Source organism: Macaca mulatta, chromosome 20 (genome assembly GCF_049350105.2).
Source record: "Macaca mulatta isolate MMU2019108-1 chromosome 20, T2T-MMU8v2.0, whole genome shotgun sequence".
NCBI classification, from domain to species: Eukaryota; Metazoa; Chordata; class Mammalia; order Primates; family Cercopithecidae; genus Macaca; species Macaca mulatta.
The window spans coordinates 56,756,505-56,778,920 of record NC_133425.1 but is presented as its reverse complement, the minus strand read 5'-3'; positions in this window follow the sequence as shown (position 1 = coordinate 56,778,920).

Below are 22,416 nucleotides of genomic sequence, written 5' to 3'. Positions count from 1 at the left end.
ACATGGAAGAACATAACTAAACATGGGCTGTAGTCTAATAAAATGGAAATAAGATGACAATTATGACATGGTGGAGAGAGTCCTGAACTTACAGATTGAAGTTTGGCTCTAATCCTAGGGCTAAATAACTTAATTGATTTATCTGGTGGATAACACAAATAAATCAGGTGGTGTGTCAGGCATGGAGGGAGATTATACCAAGAAATAACATGCTGACTCTGTGCTCACATTCACAAACTGGCTGAAGAAACATTACATTCTACTTTGTGTGTGTATTGTGCATTTTCTATGTGTGAAAATGGAAATACACACAAGCTATTATGAGAATGGACCAAAAAACTGCCAAAGCTATTAGAAAAGAGTGAGTTCAGGAAGGCTTTAGGGAAGAGGTGACTTTTCATCTCCTTCAAAGATATGCCTGTGTTTAAATATGCATGCGTGTACTATTGAGTGATCAGCAACAAGCAACTTTTACCCATTTTACAGAGAGGAAAACTAAGGAATGCTTTACCTTCTGATGGTTGTAAAGTTAACTGCTTATTAAGCAAGTATTTGTTGTCATAAAATATTTAGCTTACACAGTTCAATTTTACCACTAGAGTTTTAGCTATTGAAGGACATGGACCTTTTTTGTCGCATGAATGTATGAGGTTGGTGCAAAAGTAATTATAGCAAAGACCACAATTACTTTTCACCAATCTAATAAAAAACTAGATGTTAAATAAATCTATGCTTCAGGCCCTAGACAGGTCACTGGAAGTTCACCTTGGCATCACAATTATCCACAGTTTCTAGCCTCAGAAAACTTACAGTTTGGTGCCTACTGCAGGTTCTGGAATATTTAGAACTCACATGTGAAGTAAAATGACAGTTGAGTTTAAGTACCATAAAACTGTGAGGGATTGCTATTGCTGGATTAACTGAAGTGCCCAATATGGCTCTTCCTATGATCTTACATAAGACAAATAGAGGAACACTTGGATGTGAGCCCTGTCCACACGGCAAGGTCGGCTCCTGGGACACAAACACGGGCTGGTGATAAATGACTGTGTCTGGGCCTGAAGGGAACTGGCTGGGAGGTGGGGGTGTGGAAGTGGGAGGCAGGACCAGTGTAGACCTGTTTGTTTTCTTTTCTTCCTTTATTAATGATCTGATAGATTTGAATAAACTGTGTGGCAATCAAATTTGCAGATGGTACAACACAGGGATCAATCTGAAAGCATCTGAACCAATACAACTGGAAGCTGGAAGCTCAGTGAACATGAGATAATTAGAAAACAGTGGTGTTAAGACAGACCTGAGGGTGTTAAAATGTGATATCCAATTAAGTTGGAGAGAGAAATGCCAAAGGGTAGAAAAATGCCCAGAAGCAACTTGAATTCAAAGGGAAAGCACTGGACCCTTTAGTCCCTGTGAGCTTGGGATTCTGAGTTAAATTGTGTTTCAGAAAGAACAGTTTTGTGTCTTATTCTTACATTCTGAAATGTCTGCATTAACTGGACAAGGAAAGTAACTTATATTCTTTGGAAGAATAAATACAACACAAATACAGCGATTAGGCTTAAACGTCCTTGATGATAAAAAGTTGGGGATCACTGACTTCATCTTTTAAGAGATAAGTGCTCTATAGTTTTATTAACAAAAGAAAGGTATACTTGACAGTGAGTTCTGATTTGTGTCATTTATCACTGTTTTGCACAGAGAAGATATTATTCTAGCCCAGAGCAAACACATTTAATGTGCTTGTTAATTTGTGTGACCAAATAAAAGTGAATATTTTATTTCTGATGGAAAGGTGAAATGTTTTAATTACCTGAATCCCCTCAAAGCAGCTGCAAACACCCCCTAGGCATTTGGAAAAGTGGTTAAGAGTTGTCTAGATCCAGATATCCCAAATTTTGAATCCAGTCAGTGCCTCTAACCAGTTTATTTACCTTGGGTAGATAATTTTGAGATTAATATCTCATCTATAAAATGATAATAAGTTTAATAATCTCAAAAGTTTTTTGCAACTATCCTGAAGACATTCAGAGCATGTGACCTCAAAATGCATCACTGTGGCATAAGGATTATCTTAAGGTGAAGGCAATTGAGAAAAAGCAGGCACAGGATGAGCTCTCTGCTCACCACCTATCTGCCTGAGAGCAGAACATTTCTTCTCTTTGTGAAGGTGCCCCCCCTACTTCCCATACCAGGAAGGGAATAACAACCTTGTTACAAGTGATGAGATGGCACCAAAACAGTCTCCAAAAGGAAATGTAACTAATTAGTTCTTATCTACCATTAGTTTGCTCAAACATTTGCCTTTTCACAATTTACTGCTCCTAGAAGCTTAGTATTTTTCTTTTAATAGTTGCAGGAGACAGACAAATTCCTAGGCAGACAGAAATGGGTTCTCAGTGAAACCCAACCTTTGAGTCAAAGACAGCCTGAAGCCTGAAAACCAGCTGCCAGTTCTGGGTGCAGTTCACTACCAGAGTGAGAACTTTCTTGATGCCTTTTAGCCAATCGAATGGAGTTTTTTCAAGGCCTACTCGTGGATCAATCAGCATGCACTCCCCCATTCTGAGCCTATAAAACCCCCAGACTCAGCCTCACAGATGGCTACCTGCTTTTGGACCCCCGTGCAGAGGGCTACTCACTTTGGGTCCTCTCTCATTGTTGAGAGCTTTTCTGTGGCTCAGTAAAATTCTTCTCTGCTTTGCTCACTCTCCTGATTTCTCTTGGTCATGGGACAAGAACCCAGAACCTGCCAAACCGTTGCTGCTGAGAAAAGGGCTGTAATGTGCACTCCTGCTTGCTGAGCTACAGGAGTTTAAAAAACCACTGGGCACCACACAGCCCGATTTGCTGAGCTGCCAGCGTGGGACCAAATGAACTGTGACACACCCCCATTTGCCAAAGCTGCAGGTGGCAGGAACAAATGACAGCTGTAACACTTCCTGGGGGATCAGACCTTGGGACTCCCCAAGCAAAAGCTTGAACACCGCTTGGGGATCCACAGTTGTTGGCATCTTCAAGTTTTCAGGTACCACCACATTCCCCTTGTCCAGATGCTGACACCCAAGGCAGAAGCCAGTCGTGGAGCCAGGTGTGGTGGCTCACGTCTGTAATCCCAGCACTTTGGGAGGCAGAGGTGGGCGGATCACAAAGTCAGGAGATTGAGACCATCCTGGCTAACATGGTGAAACCCCATCTCTACTAAAAATACAAAAAAGTAGACAGGCATGGTGGTGGGTGCCTGTAATTCCAGCTACTCAGGAGGCTGAGGCAGAAGAATTGCTTGAACCTGAGAGGCGGAGCTTGCAGTGAGCTGAGACTGTACCACTGCACTCCAACCTGGGTGACGTAGCAAGACTCTGTCTCAAAAAAAAAAAAAAAAAAAAAAAAAAAGAAGCCAGTCATGGCAGGCTGCAGGTCCTGCTGCAGGCTGAGCACAGAACCACAGTGGGTGCAGAATCCAGGCCATAGCACAAGCAGAGCCCAGCCTGTCAGGCCCAGTGGGCAGAGCAAGCCGCATGGGCAAGAGTGAAGCCCAGGCAGAGGCACTGCCAGCTGTGAAGATTTCCAGCTGGCAAAGTGGCGCCAAAAGAATCCTGTGTCATTTCTTCTTGTCACTTCCCTACAAAATTATTGCTCTTTGGTTAAGATGCTCTATGGGCCCAAGTTTGAGTCATACCTATGAGTTGTACTCATCACCGAGTGCTTCTATGTGTGTATGATGCCTGTATTCATGACCTTCTGCTTGTTTATGTCTTGTTTATCTGTCTTTTGTCAGTCTCATTTACAGGGCTTCAGCCAATAAACTTAAGATGGGTAGGGGAAAATGTTTCTTTTGCTCTCCACTGTTCTTTGAGATAATGTGTATAATCCTCTTAGCAGAGGATCTAAACAAAAGTAAGTTTTTCATTAGCTATCATGTTATGGCTATTGCGATTGAAATTCTAGGAACTCTATAATTACAATCACGTTATTAATTCATTGTAAATATCATATTGTAAATATCTTGGTATCCAAAAGTACACTCTTGTTTAATCTCTGCTAATAATAGCTCTATGCACATAACACATGTGCATGTATTTTACATATAGATATAGAGAGAAAGACAGTGCACTCTATATTCTACTTCATGCTTCATTTTTTCTCTATTTTTGTATATATCTAGTTTCACATTGGCCATGAGAATTGAGGTCCCATGCTGTCCTCATTTTGATACCTTTATGATTAAGGTCTTTAGGTGAAATAATGATTACTCTACAAGCTAACTAATATTCATAGAATTTAAGGACATAACTATTACCCATTTTGGTTCAGACAACTGTGATATCAAACAAATTCAGTTATTTTTAATAAGAAAATAGCACATGCTTATTTAATAATTTTTATAATCTAAAAATACATTATTGACCTTAAATATGCACACTGTTCTGATTTTACACATATGGACACAAATTCCATTTGAAAGAAATAATTATGAATATGATATTAGTTTACAGAGATATTCAGCTTGAATTGATGCAAAAAAATTGAAGACAAATATTTCCCAAATTCATTCTTTTAGATTAATAAATTATAGTAGAGTCACTCAATGGAATTCTATGCACCCATTGAAATAGTAAGAGGAAGATTATGTGACAGTGAAAAAGCAATACACTATTAACTGAGGGAAGAAGATATCCATTTATATAGGTACTATGATTACAGTAAGAAACAGACTTACACAGAGGGAAGAAAAAAAGATAGGAAGAAATTTATCAGCATGGTGACAGGGAATTATTTTAGAAGGGTAGAATTAATAATGCATATAATTATATGGTTTCTTTTCTAAAAATTTTCAAAATTTTATGCAAGTTGGCTGAATTATATGGCAAACATGTACACTGAATCTTCACCTCTACCAACAGACATTTAAATATAACTTCCTGCAAAAACTGGTTCCTTCTTGATTTAACCTCAGTATTTCCCACTATAAATTTGGTGTAAAGTGTAATCTTATTAATATTATTGTATTTATCTTCTAACACATTCTTGCTAAGCATGTCATGCTTTTAGTAATTTTTCTGAAACTATGGGCAAGTTGACAGAATACTAGAAGACTGTATCAGGAAATAGTTACATGGATGACAGAAGATGATGCTTTCTATAAGTTTGATATTTGTGCTCTATCTTACATTTCTGGTGCAACTAACAAAATCCTTCCACTGTCTCAAGAAACAAATGGTATTATTTTGGTGACACACACTCATGTTTTGGAGGCCTCATCTTAAGGAGGCTTATAAAATTATCCCTTCTAAATACAAAATCGCTCTCCAAAAGGTCAATTCTTTTGTAACCATCACTTTTAGAAAATAAATTTTTTTCTATTCAAGTATAGAAATGGGGTTCTATTCAAGTATAGACATTTGCTTTAGTCTTAGAAAGCATGGAAAATGCTTCAACTAGCATTGGGAAGTTTTATGACAGTATCCACATAATTGAAACAAAGACAAATAAAAGAAATAGGAGGCCTGGCTTTCTTTCATTAGAAAAAAAGAAATGTAAAATTAGCAGAATATATGTCAATTTATTATGAGTTTGAAAGGTAAAAGAATTAAGACCTTGTATTCTAATGCACTTTTAAAGTCTGAATGTGACTGAAGTGATATGAGGCTAATCAGCTAACAGTAGTTCAGGCTATTTTCCTTCATTAATACTTTCCAAATATTTATGATTATACCATATCAAACTAGCGAGGAGAAATCCAGGTCTGGGAAAGAGGATGATATTCAAGGAATTGAGACCATCACAAGGACATGTTTTGTATGTATGTATTTCTCAACTCATGGGTCTTATGAAATATTTAACCCCTAAAAAAATAGTAGAAAAAAGTAGACCTCTTCAGAAAAAAAAAAAAAAAATTCGGTTGTTAAAGATTTCAGTTTTCTTTGGAAAAGTTAACAGCAGTCTAGGATAATTCACTGTTTTTAAGAGCTTTGTTGAGAGCTTTCCTGTCGCTCAATAAAATTCTTCTCTACCTTGCTCACTCTCCTGATTTCTCTTGGTCATGGGACAAGAACCCAGAACCTGCCAAACAGTGGCTCTATGCTGAAATAGGAGCCTCCCTCTTTTCAGAGACCAAAGTGGCAGGGTTAATGAGGAATCTTATTTACGGGATGAGAAATAAGCCGGTGTCAATTTGATGTCATTGGGACTGAAGAGGTGTTGGTGTCTGGTGTAAATACCTAAGGTTTGTCATCTCACACCAAGGAAATCAAGAATGCAGACATTTAAGAAGTGGGTTTAGGAGCAGAAGTTTAATCAGCAAAATAAAGAGAAAGAACAGCTCTCTTTCCTGTGAGAGAGAGGGACTCTGGAGTGGGACTTCTGAACCATAGCCGAGTGAACAGGGTTTTATAGATAGGCTTGAGGTGGCAGTGTCTGATTTACACAGGACCCAAAGAGTGATTGGACCAGGTGTGATGTTTACATAGCAGGTGAGGAAGCTGGCCACCTCACCCTAATCTTTTATTATGCAAATGCGGTCTCTACTTGGCTGGCACCATGTTGCCTGCTCCTTGCTTTACCCATGGTTGACAAGGAAAGGAGAAGATGGAGCCCCCATATTGGACGCATCTAGCCCCCAGGCAGTCTTTTCCTATTGGCACAGCTGCTGGCACTCACCTGTGCAAACTTCCAGCTTGCTTATTGTTTAGGTGAGGGAGAAAGGACAAGATGGAGGAAGGTGAACAAGAAGGCACAATCCATGTTGTTTCCGGGTTCTTCCTCACCAACTTTCCGGCGGGCGGGAAAATGCAGCCCGCGCCCGGGAAGATGCAGATCAACCGAGCATGCGCCAGGTAACGTCAATCCGAAGAGACCGAAACTTACCCGGCCACGCCTATGGAGACGCCCCTATCACGCCCTTATCCCGCCCACTGCCCTCCCCCTGCCAGTACCAATGCCTAAAAGTCCGCTGCGGGCAGGAGCCAGCGTGACTTCTTCGCCCAGCATTCGTGGACTGGAGGACCTCACCGGAGAGCGCCGGCGCAACTTCCCTGGCCCTTTCCCGCCGACCAGTGACCCTTGCCTGAAAGTGCGTGCGTATTTGCAAAGAAAAGGGCTGCCACTTTCTTGGCTCATTTTGGCCTTTATTGATATTTAGTCTTTGTGTCTATTAATAACAGTAATAGAGAAACAAAACACTTATCTGTGTCTGCAGCTTGATTTTACAGGCTGGTTTTTGTTAGAAAAGAAAATTATTTGGGGCTGCTTTTCATTAAAAGGAAAACGTCACTAGCTGCCTAAATAAGTTCTTCTTAACTCCTATATGAGGACCATGAAGTGTGCTTCTACTGGCAGGAATTTATGTTCAGATCCAGAGGTCCTCAGTACAGAGAGGTCCCATAAATCATCCCCAAACTTCATTTTAGACTTTTAATGAAACTACAAATGTACTTGGATCTGTGTCTGGATCCTATTTTTTTTTAAACTGTTGTGACAAAATCCCTATATTCTGATACCCTAGCTTACAGAAATTCTTGATACCTGTTAAGCAATGTTTCCTTTTATTCTTTTAAAGTGTCTTAGCTATTGTCAATGAAATAGGTCAAACTCTAAAATGTTTGAATAGATTTATTCTTAGCCAAATATGAGTCACCATTGTCTGTGACATAGCTCCAGGAAATCTTGAGAACCTGTGCCCAAGGTGGTCAGGTTAACAGATTGGTTTTATATATTTTAGAGAGACATAAGATATCAATCAATACATGTAAGATGTACATTGGTTTCAGTCCAAAAAGGTGGGACAATTCAGAGTGGGGGTTGTCAGGGGCCTCCAGATTCTATGTGAATTCAAATAAAACCTCTGATTGGTAATTGTTTAAAAGAGTTTATCTAAAAGTCTTGGAATCAATAGAAGGGAGTGTCTGGGTTAAGATAAGGAGTTGTGGAGACCAAGGTTCTCATTATACAGATAAAGTCTCCAGGTAGCAGGCTTCAGAGAGACTAGTTGTAAATGTTTCTTATCAGATTTAAAGAGTCTATTTTATCAGTCTTGAGGTCTCTTTTTAAATGTAAACCCTGGTCATCTGTGCCTCATTTCCAAAAGGAGTAGGGTTTAATAAGGCATGTCTGAGCATCCATTCCTATAATGTCCTGAACTAGTGTTTCATGCTTATTTTAGAATGCCTTTGGCCAAAGAAGAGGGGTCCATTCAGTTGGTTGGGGGGTTTAGAATTTTATTTTTAGTTTACACTATTGTTTGTAATCTGAAACCATCTGTCAATTTCTACATAAAGATCTGTTTCAAAGTGTTGATTGGCATTACAGTCAAGTGTCTAGAATAGTTTGGGGAGTATCGCTGCATTTATGACACAAAATCTTCCCATCCATAAACATGGTATATTTTTTCATTTATTTTGTGTTCTTTATGACTTTCATTAAAAGTTATCGTACAAAAATATGTAACTATCTCTTGTAGGTTGATTCCCCACATTCATATTTCTTTTGCTGACACTTTGAATAATATCTTTTAAAATTATATTTTTGTTACTAAATAAGCGATTCAAATGATTGTTTTATGTTGATGTATCCAGCAATCTTTCTGAACTAGTTCAACAATACAGCAATGTTTCTGATCTAGGTCAATAATTTAGGATCAGATTGCTACAACTACCTCTGTATTATTTATAGAGATCAATAGTTTAGGACCAGATTGCTCCAACTACCTCTTTGTAGTAGTATAAATATAGTAGATTATTTCTTTTTGGAAGTCTCACCAAATGATAAATAATTTTTAAGGTAAAGAGAACCAGATGGGCTATAGAAACCTCTCTGTGTGTTTGTGTGTGTTTGTGTGTGTGTGTGTGTGTGTGTGTAATGTGTAGTTAAGTTTTATTTCTTCTTTTCAGTTCTTACATTATGTTCCTTTGTCTTATTTTAAATTGATGGCTTTGACTTCCAGTAGAGCATTGTATAGAAGCAGTGAAGTGGAATCTTTTATTTGTTACAAATATTTAAAAAAGTATTTCCAATCATTCAACAAGCATTTATTCTACGGATTTATCAGGTTAAAGATATGCTTTTCTGTTCCTAAAATCATAACTACATCTTTAAATTAATCAAATATTCTTTCTAAATCTATTGATTACATTTCCCATTAATAGGTCAGTAAGGTGAATCACGCTAGTATTCTAACTGAATTAAATTATGTATATTTTTGGAATAAACACTACTTAATCATAACATATTAGGATGTTTAAATCAATAATCAATAGATTTGATTTGATATTGTAAAGGAAATTTTGTATCTATATTTCTAAGGGAAGTAATTGTATAATTTTTTCTTGCTTCAACTATCTTTCACTTACTTTGGGTATTAAGATGATGTTGATTTATATTACCTTGTCATAAATGTTAAATATTGTTACCATAAAATTGATACATACTAGGCACTCAACAGTTGTCCTTGTGATTTTCTTTTGTCTAGATTTTCTTTAAAAAAAAAAAAAGTGAGGCTAGCAAAACCTACTGCTCAGCCCCTTTGTTAGGCTTAAATAAAATAGGATCTGTAAAGTGCCTAAGGCAGTGTTTGGCACATTAGAGGACTCATTAAATGCTAGCTCACTTGCCCTTTCCCCTTGGCTGTGTGTTTTTGAAACAGGGCAGAAAAGCAGGCACGATGGAATGCTTTTTTTGCGAAGCCAGCTTAAAATAGTCATCAACACTGAAGTCAGTGAATGTGTTTGGTTTCCATTCAAAATGTTACTTTCAGAAATACACACAGGGTTCATTTGCATAATCACTCTCCAGGCTAGGAACCTGTCCCTGAGGGGTTATCATTATTTAAATCTAAGTCAGGTTATTACGGTTCTTCATGCTGAGCTGCTTGGCTTTTCTTCCTTCCCTTTCCCTTGACTGCTGCAGCTGCATCGCTCTGAATGGGAGCTTGACCCGTGGCTCTGCTACAGAGAGATTTAGGGCAAAAGGCAGCGTGTCTAAGTGGAAAACGCCATGGGCTCTGGAGTAGCAGATGTGGTTCAAATCCCAGCTCTACTTTCCACTGACAGTGGTACCTTGGCAACCTGACTTCACCACTTCTCTAAGCCGCAGCTCCCTGTGCTCTGAATGGGAGTTCAGTTGTTGAGAAGTGTAATTGGTGTTTTACAGATTACATACACCATTTTAACTAAAATATACCCTTTGTCTTACTTCTCTGCCTCCCTCTGTCCATATGGAGGAGTTAACACATCTCAGAAAAGAAACAAAGGCATATCAAAGGAAAGAGAATTGGCAGTGGGGAAAAGGTAATCAGAGAAGTTCACTTATTTAGTCAAAACCTCTTACCTGTGAGAATCACTTTTTGGGGAAAAGAATAAACATGAAAGTCCGAAGTCAAGGGACACGGCAGAGGAGAACATGAAATTTCCTCTTAGGTATTGCATCAAGGAAGATATAGTAAGTGTCTATGGAGAGAGAAAGGAAACCCCTTGGTTACGGGGAGAATTGGAATGGTGATGCCCATTAGAGACAAGAACGATAAAACATAAATATTTGTTCCTCTATTAAGTGAGGGTTGTGTGATGGAAATAATGAAACTCAGAGGAAAGACATTACCTATGAGTTGTCTTCTGTGCTGTGTTCTTCCAACTAGAGGATGTAGATAATTCAATGCTCACTAGTACACCTTATAGTAGGTAATGCATCGGCGTCTATGTTGTGGGTGAACAAACTGAGTTTCAGACACAGTAAGTAAGTAATTTGTCCAAGACCACTCAGCTAAAGGGTGCCTGAGTTGAATCCTAATTCAAGTCCAGCGAAATTACAAGCAATCTACACCCTTTCCTCTTGGGAATCTAACCATCCTGGGTCTTCTACTTTCTAAGATTATAATGGTATGCCAGTATAGTTTACAAAATGTGCTTGTGTGCCAGCAAAGGTTTTTTTAAAGAAGGATACTTACATCACACAGGCAGTGAGGAAAGGTGCTAATGTTGATTGCAATTTAAACTCAGTGGAGATTGTGGCCATTAAGGAGACTTCTTACAAAAACAATGCAAATCTGATTTGTTGTAAACAATGGCATGTTTTTTATCATCACACGTATTGTTTCTCTCCACGGCCCACAGAAGATTCTAGAAGATCATTTGGCTACCAATTAATATGGTACTGGCCACCAGGAATAAAATCCATTATATATATTGCATGGATAGCACACCTTTAGAGTACAGGAAACATATATTACATATATATATAAAATATATATATATTAACTTATCAGCAGATTCTAGGTTGTTTAGTCATTTAAGTAACCATATAAAGAAAATAATGATGGATGAGGAGACCAAGGCTCAAAGCAGCAAAGCAATTTACCCAAGGTCACTGAGCTAAGAAATAATGACCTGGATCCAAATGTAAGCATGTCTGACTTCAGAGCCCAGGCTCTCAACATCAGGGTAATCCTCCTCATATCTAAAATACAGTGTGGCACATGGGATAGTTGTACTGTGTGCAAGTTATATAAAAGTAGTACAGAAAGCTAGGATCGCTCAGGGAATTCTTTACCAAATAAGGGATAACTAGAAAATGTTCTGAAATGTAAATGAGAATAATTTGGGTAAACAAAATGTAGAAGAGAAGTGTAAACAGAGAAATAAAACAGTAAGATATTCTGAGTTGCCTTTTCAAACCAGTGCTATTTTATACATTTTGTTGTTGTTGAGACTTTCTAATATGTATGTCTTGGGCATCTACTGCGTCCTTGGTACTGTGCTAGATCTTTTGAATATAAATCTAAGCGGGTGACCAGCTCTCTGAAAGTTCAGAGTCTCTGGAGAGCACACTTTGGAAAGGAAACAATTTGAAATAGCACTAGAGTAGGTTCTATTTTGTATTAAAATCCATTTATTAAATGCCATGGCCATAGAATCGAATAAAATCAATATAATTTGGAATATCAAGAAACCTTACTTTCTGTCCAGAGCAAGAATATTCTTTTCTTAGTCCCTGATTGTACATTGTCTTGATTGACCTAGTAAAGTTGAATATACCTGTTCAAAGAGCCTGCATTGGAAAAAACATTATTTTAAATGCTATTTCTTCCATTTACTTTGGGTGCAACTTTTGGGAAATGAAAGAACCTTTTCAAATACTTGCCTAACCTTAGAAATGGGAATATTAATATTTTTATATGTGTTCTTGTGAATATTTTATGAACTCATGTGTGTTATATGTTTAGCTTAGTGTCATGCCCATAGTATAAACTGAATAAGTGAGATCTCTTTCACTTTCAGAGGAAAGGAATGGATTTAAACTGTTCTAATTGTTTAAATTGTATTTGTAAGTGACAAAGGGCATATTTTGCCTTTACAGGATACTTCTTTATTTTTCTTCTTTTCTTAGCACAATATCTTGTTCTTCAAAATCTCATGGTATTTCTTAAATTATTATTGTCATTTTATCACTTATCTGGTAATTTTAACATTTAAAACCAATATACAATATAATGGAACAACTATATAACAGTGCTTAATAATTACCTAAATAATGTTTTGCATAACTGTCTGTGCTCTCTCGGTTGTAAAGTTACCAAGTTATCCATTCATATTTTACTAGAAAAATAGTGAGCATAGCAAAATTTTGTTTCTCATGCATTTTGCATTTTGTGTGAAAAAAATAAAAGCACTTTTACAAAAGTAAACTGCCCAGGCCGACTTCATCACAAAAGATTCTATTCCCCAAATCCTGTCAGTTTTCTACAGGTTCTGCATGACTCTACATAGAACATTCAAATGAGGTTACACAATGGCACTGCTGTGGAGGAAACTGCTTAGTTATCTCAGTTCTCTCAAGATCTTTCACCTCATCCTTCCTGGTGACCTTAAGCCTGTCCCAATATTTTAAGAACAGAATTATTTCACTGCAGCTGTGGGCATGGAAAAGCTACATGTTTGCTCAAAGGAAACTGTTCATATTCAAAAATAGTGGGTAAAATCTAATGTAATTTCTTTTTCAAGCCTTAATGTGGTTTCTTTGAAAAGCTACACCCTAACTATATATTCCACACTTGGGTTTCACGGCATTAAATTTTTATGAGCTTAATTTTCATCAGTTTCCTAAATTCAAGCAGCAATTTCAGTAATAGTATATGTGCTTCATAAACAACAAGTGCATATGCATAATGCTGTTTAATCGGAAAAACTAAAAAGTTAAGTTTTCTGTGATCCTTTTAAAAAAGAATTTTCCTTAGGACGGTAAAATCTTAAGAATTTTATTGTGCCTGATAGTGGGTTTTTTTTTTTTTTCTTGTGCTATTCAATGATATTACATTTAGCTTTAAATGACTTAACCAACTCCAAAACTAATTATGTAACCTGAATACATTCCCTGAAATTTACTAACACTGTAATACATTTACAAATACAGCTTATATTAGAAAATAATGCTAAGTTGCAGTTGACTTTATTAATTCTCATCAATGAAAACAATCTGCGTAAGTAACTTCCATCTTATTCATAGTTTGTATTTTAATATTTCCAGCTTATTTATTCAGTTACTGATGACTGGGGTACCAAAAATAGCATGGCCCCTTTGTGTAGCATCTATTGTTTTCCTAGGAAGTTTCAAATCCTTCTTTGCAACAGACATCCCGAATTGCATTGTGAAATAACACATATGGATTCTGGCTTCAGTTTTCTGCCAGGAAACGTGAGACTGCGTAAGATAGAATTCTCAATGATTGAGCAGCTAAACTTTGCTTTCCTTTCTTTGGTTCCATTCTTTCTTCCATTTGGGCTACTAAAGTCATTTCTTATGAAGTAGTTATACCTTGCACTAGGGTGAACAACTGTTCACAGAGAATTTATATGCACAGATAATTTCTATGATGGATTCCTTTGAGGAAAGGGCACATTTTAAGCAGAGGAGAGCGGCAGAGAGAGAGAATGCTCATGGGGAATCAACGACCACTTTTACAACAGCCTTAAATGCCTCTGCAAGGTCCTTTTCCCATCAAGCCGTTGCAGAGGAATGGCGCTGCCGTCCGCCCAAGTGGCTCAACTGAGTCTGTGTCTACTTTGAATAAACTCTGATGCATCTCCCCCAGAAAAGCACAAAGTACAGTGTGATTATGGGTGAAATAATAATGACTACTGCCCTCAGATGTCCCTTGACAAATCTGAGGTATTTAATTGATATGAATTCTCATTTAGTCCTTTTCTTCTATATGCAGAATTACTTTATCTTACATCTTATTGAAAGAGCTAGTATCTGAAGCCCATTTAAAAGTAAATAATTCATTCTCCCTGAAAAAGTACAAAAATCAACTTTATTAGAGAAATGCTTGAGACTAAAGAAATCAACTAATTTGGCCCGGATTATCTAGTTCTCTGTCTATATCCAGCTTTATCTAGTCATAATGAATGGTATTCCTAACAACAATGTATGGAAATTTTCATGTTGACTAAAGCAAATTTTTTTTCTCAAGTGAAAAATAGATACTATGTGATTTCTCCAATGTCAAGCTCTAATTGGCCACAGACTGTTCTGGAAATGTGAATTCTAGTCCTAAATGAAGGAGGAAAGGAGAGCAGGAGTGAAGGAGCAGTGAAGAAATTAAGGGACTTAATTTGAGGACAGCATTTGAGGCTTATAAGAATTAAACAGATAATATGTGAACATGTCTGCAAATGTAGGATTATTAGAATATTCTGGAAATACATTTTTAAATTTTAAGCCAGTTTGGATTTATGGTGACATTATGAAAACAGTGCGGAGAGCTTGATATACTCCACAGCCAGTTTATCCTATTAATAATGCTTTAAAATAGTATAGTACATTTAGTTGTCATATCATCATAGACTTGTTTGGGTGCTACAGTTTTTCAAACTTTCCTTGTTTTTCATAACCTTGGCAGTCTTGAATAACACTGCTTAGGTATTTTGTAGAAGCCTCCTCCACTGAGAATTTCCTGATGCTTTTCTCATGATTACACTGGAGTATGAGATTTGGTGAGGAACACCACAGAAGTTATATTTTCACCACACCTTATTGAGTGCACATACAGCCAATATGACTACTCACTGTTGATTTTGACCTTGATGATCTGATTTAGATAAGGTTTGTAAGGTTTTCTGAATGCAATGTTATCTCTATTCCCAACCTTCGATATTGTACTCTTTGAAAGAAAGTCATGATGAGCAGCGCACACTGAAAGAGTAGAGTGATGCTTCACCTTCTTGTTGGAGGTACCGACATGAATTACTTGGAATTCTTTTGCAGAGGAGATTGTCTATTTCTTCTTGAGTCAGTTTCGGTAGTATGTGCCTTTACAGAGATTTGTCAAATTTAAGTTAGTTGTCTTATTTAGTAGCATATTCCTTTATAATCCTTATCATTTGTGTAAGAACAATAGTAACATCACCCAATTTCTCATCCTAGCAATTTGAGCATGGTTTCTCACTTTTTTCTGTCAATTTAACTAAAGACTTGTCAATTTTGTTAATCGTTACAAATAATAATCTTTTGAATTCACTCTTTTTCTCTATTGTTTTTCTGTTCCCTATTTCATTAACTTCTGATTTAATTTAAAAAATTTCCTTTCTTATGCTTGCTTAAGGCTTAAACTTCTCTTATTTTTCTAGTTTCCTGAAGTTGAAGCTTAGGTTTTGATTTTGGTTCTTTCTCTCTTTTTTCCCTACAACTATATATGCATTTATGCTATACACTTTCCTCTAAACACTTTTCATGGCCGGGAACAAATTTTGTTAAGTTGTATTTTAATTTTCATTGAATTCAAAATATGTTTTAAAGTCACTTGAGACACCTTCTTGGCCCTATGTGTCACATAGAAATATGTTATTTAATCTTCAAATGTTGGTAGGTTGTCCAGTTATCTTTCTATGATTTTTACTTTGCATTGTTAGGTGCATACACATTTAGGATTATTTCATCCTCTCTGAGAACGGATTCCTTTATCATTATGTATGCCTCTCTTTATTCCTTATAATCTTCTTTGTTTCAAAGCCTGCTTTGTCTGAAATTAAAACAGCTATTTGAGCTTTCTTTTGATTCATGTTAACATGGTGTTTTTTCTCCATTCTTTTGTTTCTAACCTATCGAAGTCTTTATATTAAAGTTGGATTTCACTTGTTTTCTTGTACAGTTGGGTCTTATTTATTTATGTGTAAATTTTTATCCATTCTGTTAATCTCTGTTTTGTAAAACATGCATTTAGAACGTTTACATTTCAAGTGATGATTGATATAGTTGTAACTGTAGGTGCCAGTGTCTTAAATTTCTTTTGATAGCTTTGTTTTTGTCTCTATTCTTAAATTTTGGCTTCCCAAATTATTCATCTTCAGGGAGAATCTGTGTCCTAAAACTCCTTCAACTCTAATGCACTAGAACCTCATTGGTATGGTGGTAAGGCATGGAGGTGGTGAAACATTCTATGTGTCTTTTAGTGAACTTGTATCCCTGGCTGTAACCTTTACAAGTGTTTTGTAGCTTCTGCCCCTAACCTGAGTTGGAGAAATGCCTTTCTCCCAGATGGAATGATTGTGGTGAGATCTTTCCCATAGAGCGTAGGTTATGGTCATGGAGAACAGTTGGCCATATTTTATTTAGATTACTCTTCTCCATCCTTCCATGATGGGCTTTTTCTTGGTTCTTCAATGCCACAGCCTGTTGAGGTCCCTGGTGGTAAGATTCACCAATATGTGGGGGCCCTCCTAAAACCTCAGCTCCTAGGAGCTTCTCACTTTCCTGATAGTCCTTATTCCGTTTCCAGCCATTGTTCGAAATTGACAGTTTAATGTTCTTACCAGTTATGGTTTCAGAATCTTCTGCTCCAGTTAACCAGATTCAATGAATGTCCCCGTCTCTCCAGGCATTAGGGTAACAGTTTGCCATGTGATTTCTGTTCTCCAACACACCCAAGAAAAGCAGTTAAAAAACAGTTTGTTCAGTTTTTTTTTCTCTTAGTATAAGGTTGGGAGTAACAAATTTCAAACCTTTCACATGTTGGAGCTAAAACTAGGAGCTCTTTCACAAGGAAAATTTTTGGAAATGAAATAACTAAATGTCTTAGGTTGTTTTTGACCTGAAACAAAGCCTGAGAAAAGGATTCCTATTTAAGTAGGGTACGCAGATGTTGATTCCAGAAAGTATGACATGTGGTCAGGAACAGGAGACAGAGAAAGAACAAAAACCCAAATAAGGTATGTTAATAAACAAATTTGTTATAGGCAAGTGGTTCTCGTCCTGTGAGACCCCGTAAACTCCTTCTGAGAACTTTGGAGTCTTACATAAAACCTAGAAGCAAGAAGCTTGGTGGGTATGAACCAACTCTTTTTTGTCATTGATTGGAAAGAGCTCCCAAGCCATTAAATCCTTAGCACTCTAGGATGCTCCCAGTGGAGATCCTCAGGCAGAAAACAGCAGGTGATCATACTAAGATGCTATTGGCCAAGGAAGTAAGTGAAGTACTGACAGCATTTGTTATACCAGATTTCTCCTTGAAATGCACGTCAATGCCTATGCTGTATAGTCAGTGCATGCTAAAGACAAAAATCTATGCATTGTCTAACTCCAGCGTTCTTTCTACTCTCGCTACCAAATAATTTTCTTCATAAGAAATTATAGTATTTCTGCACTTCCACAAAATTTCTTTTTCTTGATATCTTTCAGAATTTACTAAGTGTTGCAAAAGATGTGAGAGCCCTGCTGGTCATATGACCTGACCTTGCAACAAGGAGTTAGAGGGCAGCTACAGGAATCCCTAACTTGCTAGCCATTGATGTTGGGCTCATCATTCAGAAAGACATCCAGTTTTGAGGATGAAGCTCCCAGGTTAAAGGGATGTTCATTTCTATTTGCTGCCTTGCTCTCTCCCCTGAAACTGCCCTCCTACCAAATGTACAGTTTAGAAATCATTTACATTTGTAAGCTTCACTGCCTTTCTATCTAAAGTTATAAAAAGGATTCAACTCATAGTTTCTCCAAGAACTTCCATTAAAAAAAAAATCCTTTCTATTTAAATTGTCTCAATATGTGTTCTTTTAAATTTCAGACAGTACTCTATGTGTGGAAGAAATGAGTGGAAAGATTTAATATCGAAAATGTCTAGGAAGTCACTGAAGTCCAGAAATTCATTGTCTTTCTTTTATTTTCATCAATTATACTTTCTAAGATGTATGCAAAATCTTTGATGATGTCCATTTTATTCATTCTACATCAGTTTTAATTCCAAAGCAAAGCATTTTTTTCTGTTAAAAAACTATACACTGAAAGATTCTCCTTGACCTGCCTTAGTATAAAATAGAGATAGTACAGAATACCCCCTATTTTATACTGAAGCTAATGCATGCATAGACTCCAAATCAGATTCCGTACTGATTATGTCTTCACTACCAGCTATGTGGCTCTGGACAGGTTACTTAACCCCTCCAGGATATCAGTTTGTTTATTTTAATAATGAAGAAAATAATATACCTTAGGTAAATGGCTGTACTAGATAACAATAAAGTTTGCTGTTAGAAAATTCCATAGGCCTGAATGTGATTGCCCTTATCACTTAATTTTATAATGTTATCCCTTCCCAATCTTAAAAATGATCACTAATATCACCAACAACTATCTCATGAAAGCCACAAAGACAATCTTTTGTGTTTTTTGTTGTTTCAAAAAAGATTTGCTTCAATATACAAATGTTATTATTAAAATTAAAGTGTATTAAATATTTGTATATTATCCCCATATGCCCCCTGAAGTCTACTATATATGGTAGTATAACTCCCAAATATAGCTAAATTGTACGTGGCTGGAAACACTGATAACATTTTTGGAAAAGACCTAAAGTAATATTTTCCCATCTTTTGTCAGTAGCAGCCGAAAATAGATTTCAATAAAACAAGTTAAAACCACATAATGCTCCAAAATATCCCCAGAACAAACCAGTCAAGAAATACACCCATTTATGCTGACTTCATCAGTTTGAATTTCTGTTGAATTATTTCCAAGTTGGGCTCATTGTTAACTTTGAATTTTGCAGCATGTTCATTAACTTTATAGCTGGCTGTAATTGTGAGTTTGTGCTACATAAATTTGGGCAAGAAAAGAAATCTAACTAATATTTGCCAAATTCGTAAAATTTTAATGAAAGTAAATAAAAAACCTTACTTTTGCTTGCTAAGTATTTTACTTCTTGTTCTCATGGTTTCTTCTTGTGAAAATCATTGATCCAATCATTAGTAGAACTTTCCCTTAGGTTATGATAAATTATAGGGTGATTCAGAAGACTATAAATTTGAAATAATCATTTCTCATTGAAATTGTCAATTTTCCTTAAAGAGATGTGTATGCACACTTTAATTTGAGAATCCAAAATCAATGTCATTCATAATTAAATTCATGGCATATCACACCTTGGAAATTATCTCGTTTCCTATTCAGCAACATTTCCTTATCATCATAGGCTAGTGGTTTTACACATAAATTATTTATTTAGCCCAAGAAATCAGATGAGACCATTTACCCACCCCATTTATTCTTTGCCTACCTATACAAGCTTCTTGTAAGACTCCCACAAGCCTGCAGATTAGTAGAGTTCAGAAAAACCCTACATAGTTAGCTCTTAGTTCCTCAGTAATAGTATCCACCAAGAACTCAACTTCAAATCAGGACTTTTTTTTTTTTTTTTTTAAAGCAACATGTCAAAGCTTGTGTCACAGAGCCCTTGTCATAAAACAGGACCTGCAGTCAGGACCTATTGATGGGGACTTATTTTATCTGTTAATTTATTTTAATTTTGCAATGCTATTACCTAGCATAAACTCATTTTTAAGTACATCAATGAGACCCGTTATAAGAAGAATAAAATAAATAGCCTTAGTCTCTGCCTCACCAACTAGGTTAAATGCCACTAGTTTGTGATCTCTTAGCATCTTCTCCTGGCCTTTTAATAATAATTATTACATCATGTTATAACTTTTTTTTGTTTTGTTAGATTCATGAGCTCCTTTGACATATGACTGATTATTCTTTCTGAGCTTAATGTTTATGGAGGAGATCACCAAATTCTACCTACTTTAAAGTCTAAGACAGTCTTTATCAGTGCATTTCCATGTAGCAACTCTTAGGGTTCTCATGGTGGTTCAGTGTTATTTACAAGTAGACAAAATTAATGTTAAATATGTAAAAAAAGCTTTGACTGCTCATATGTCTTACCTGTATTTGCATATGAAATTTGTAGGAAAGTATTTTCTTTCATGAAATCCTTCATTATATTTCTGTTTAAAATTGTTTATATTTATCTATGTATTTCAAAGGAAAAAAAGAGCAAGGAGTCACATTTTACTGTATTAAACTGTATTAACAGTTTACTGTATTAAACTATTATTAATACTACTGACAACACTAATAATACCCACATTAATAACTATAATCATGTTGTGTCTTATACTTTCTCCTATGTGTTTTATCATTTATAAAACCCTTCCAGAAACACGAGCTTACTTGTTTTTCATAACATTTCCATGAGGTAGCCATTATTGTTTACATTTGCTCAATAAATAACAAGGATTAGAAAGATTAATAGATTGACCAAGTAATACAGTTATTAATAGATTGTCCAAGGACTACAAAGATTAATAGATTGTCCAAGTAATAAGTGATGGGGTTAACATTTCTATATTTCAAATAAAACATAGAAGTTGCACTTAAATAGGCTCAGCCTCTGATTCACTTCCATTGTGTATCAGTGGCAGTTTCGTAATTATTCTTTTTTTCTTTTTTTGAAACGGAGTTTCATTCTTGTTGCCCAAGATGTAGTGCATGGCACGATCTCGGCTCACCACAACCTCGGCCTCAAGGGTTCAAGCAATTCTCCTCCCTCAGCCTCCTGAGTAGCTGGGATTACAGACATGCACCAGCATGCCTGGCTAATTTTGTATTTTTAGCAGAGATGGGGTTTCTCCATGTGGATCAGGCTAGTCTTGAACTCCAGACCTCAGGTGATCCACCTGCCTCGGCCTCCCAAAGTGCTGGGATTACAGGTGTGAGCCACCACGCCCGGCTCTCAATTATTTTTATTGGACAATCACAAAGCCTAGATTTTTACATCAAATGTATTTTGTTGTTAGTGTAAAGATACAAGAAAGATATAAAATTTATATTCTTAATTCATCGTACCATGCTGCTGAGGTTAAAACAAAAACAAATTTCTGGATGTTTTGAACCAGTTACAAAGAATTCATGCTTTGACAGACCTTTGTGCTCAAATTCCCACTAATAACAATTTAAAATGGACAAAAAAGTACAAATGTTTGGTTTATCATTAAACCAACCTAAAAGTCGTGTGTGTGTGTGTGTGTGTATATGTGTGTGTGTGTGTGTGTAGAAACACCCAGAAATGGGAAACAATGAATAGGGTTGAAGCTCTGGGTCTCTAGACACTGGATTCAGAAGGCGGCTCTGGCCTCTGGGAATTGAGTTTCTTTCAGGAAAGGAGGATTAAAATTATTCATTAATCAGGATTTAAAACTCTGGCTTGCCGATAGAAGAAAACATAATGTAGGCAGAAGCTATTTTTGACATGTAAGTTTGTCATGCAGTTTGACAGAGGCTTTATGAGTCAAAAGGGAAAATAATCTAAAGCTCTGTGACTATCCCTAACTAAGAGATGAATCTGGCTTGTCCCTAATTATTACTAGAAGTCATAAAATGCCACTATAAAAATCTAATGCTTTATAGGAGCCATGATAGCTGGGTAGAGACACTGAAACATGATGGACATGTAGGAGTTGAGAAGAAAAAAGAGGGAAAGAAGAAAGAAAACAATATTCTTCTCACAGTGACTGAGTAAACAAATGGAGAATTTCAAAGAGTAAAAAAGTGTGTACTGAGACAGTCAATGAAATCAGCAATCTGAACATGAATGCATTCCTAGTAAAGTTAAATGTAGATTAAACCACTGATCAATATTTTAAACTATGAGTATTTATGATGACCAAAATGATTCATGAAATACTTCCATTTAAAAATAGAATAAAATTATAAAATAAAACAAAAAAATATGAAAATAAAAATATTAAACATTTTAAAATACATATCATGGAAATAAAAACAAATCATCGTTGTAAGATAAAAAACACTAAATAGGTTACATAAATTCTAGTGCGGGGGAAAACAAAAAAGAAAATTACTAAATTTAAATGAATTGGTATAAAACTTAGAATATAGCACAGTTAAATAAAGAGCAAAAATTCAAGAAACCAAAGAAGAGATAGATAATAGTTTGGGAGATTAAATATGTAATTTAATAGCAAATGGAAAGAATAGAGAAAATGCAGGAGAAAAAGTATTTGAAATAATAATGGCTGAAGGATTTCAGAAATTAAGGATAAAAATGAGTGCTGACTTCAGGCTCCCAGAATACAAAAG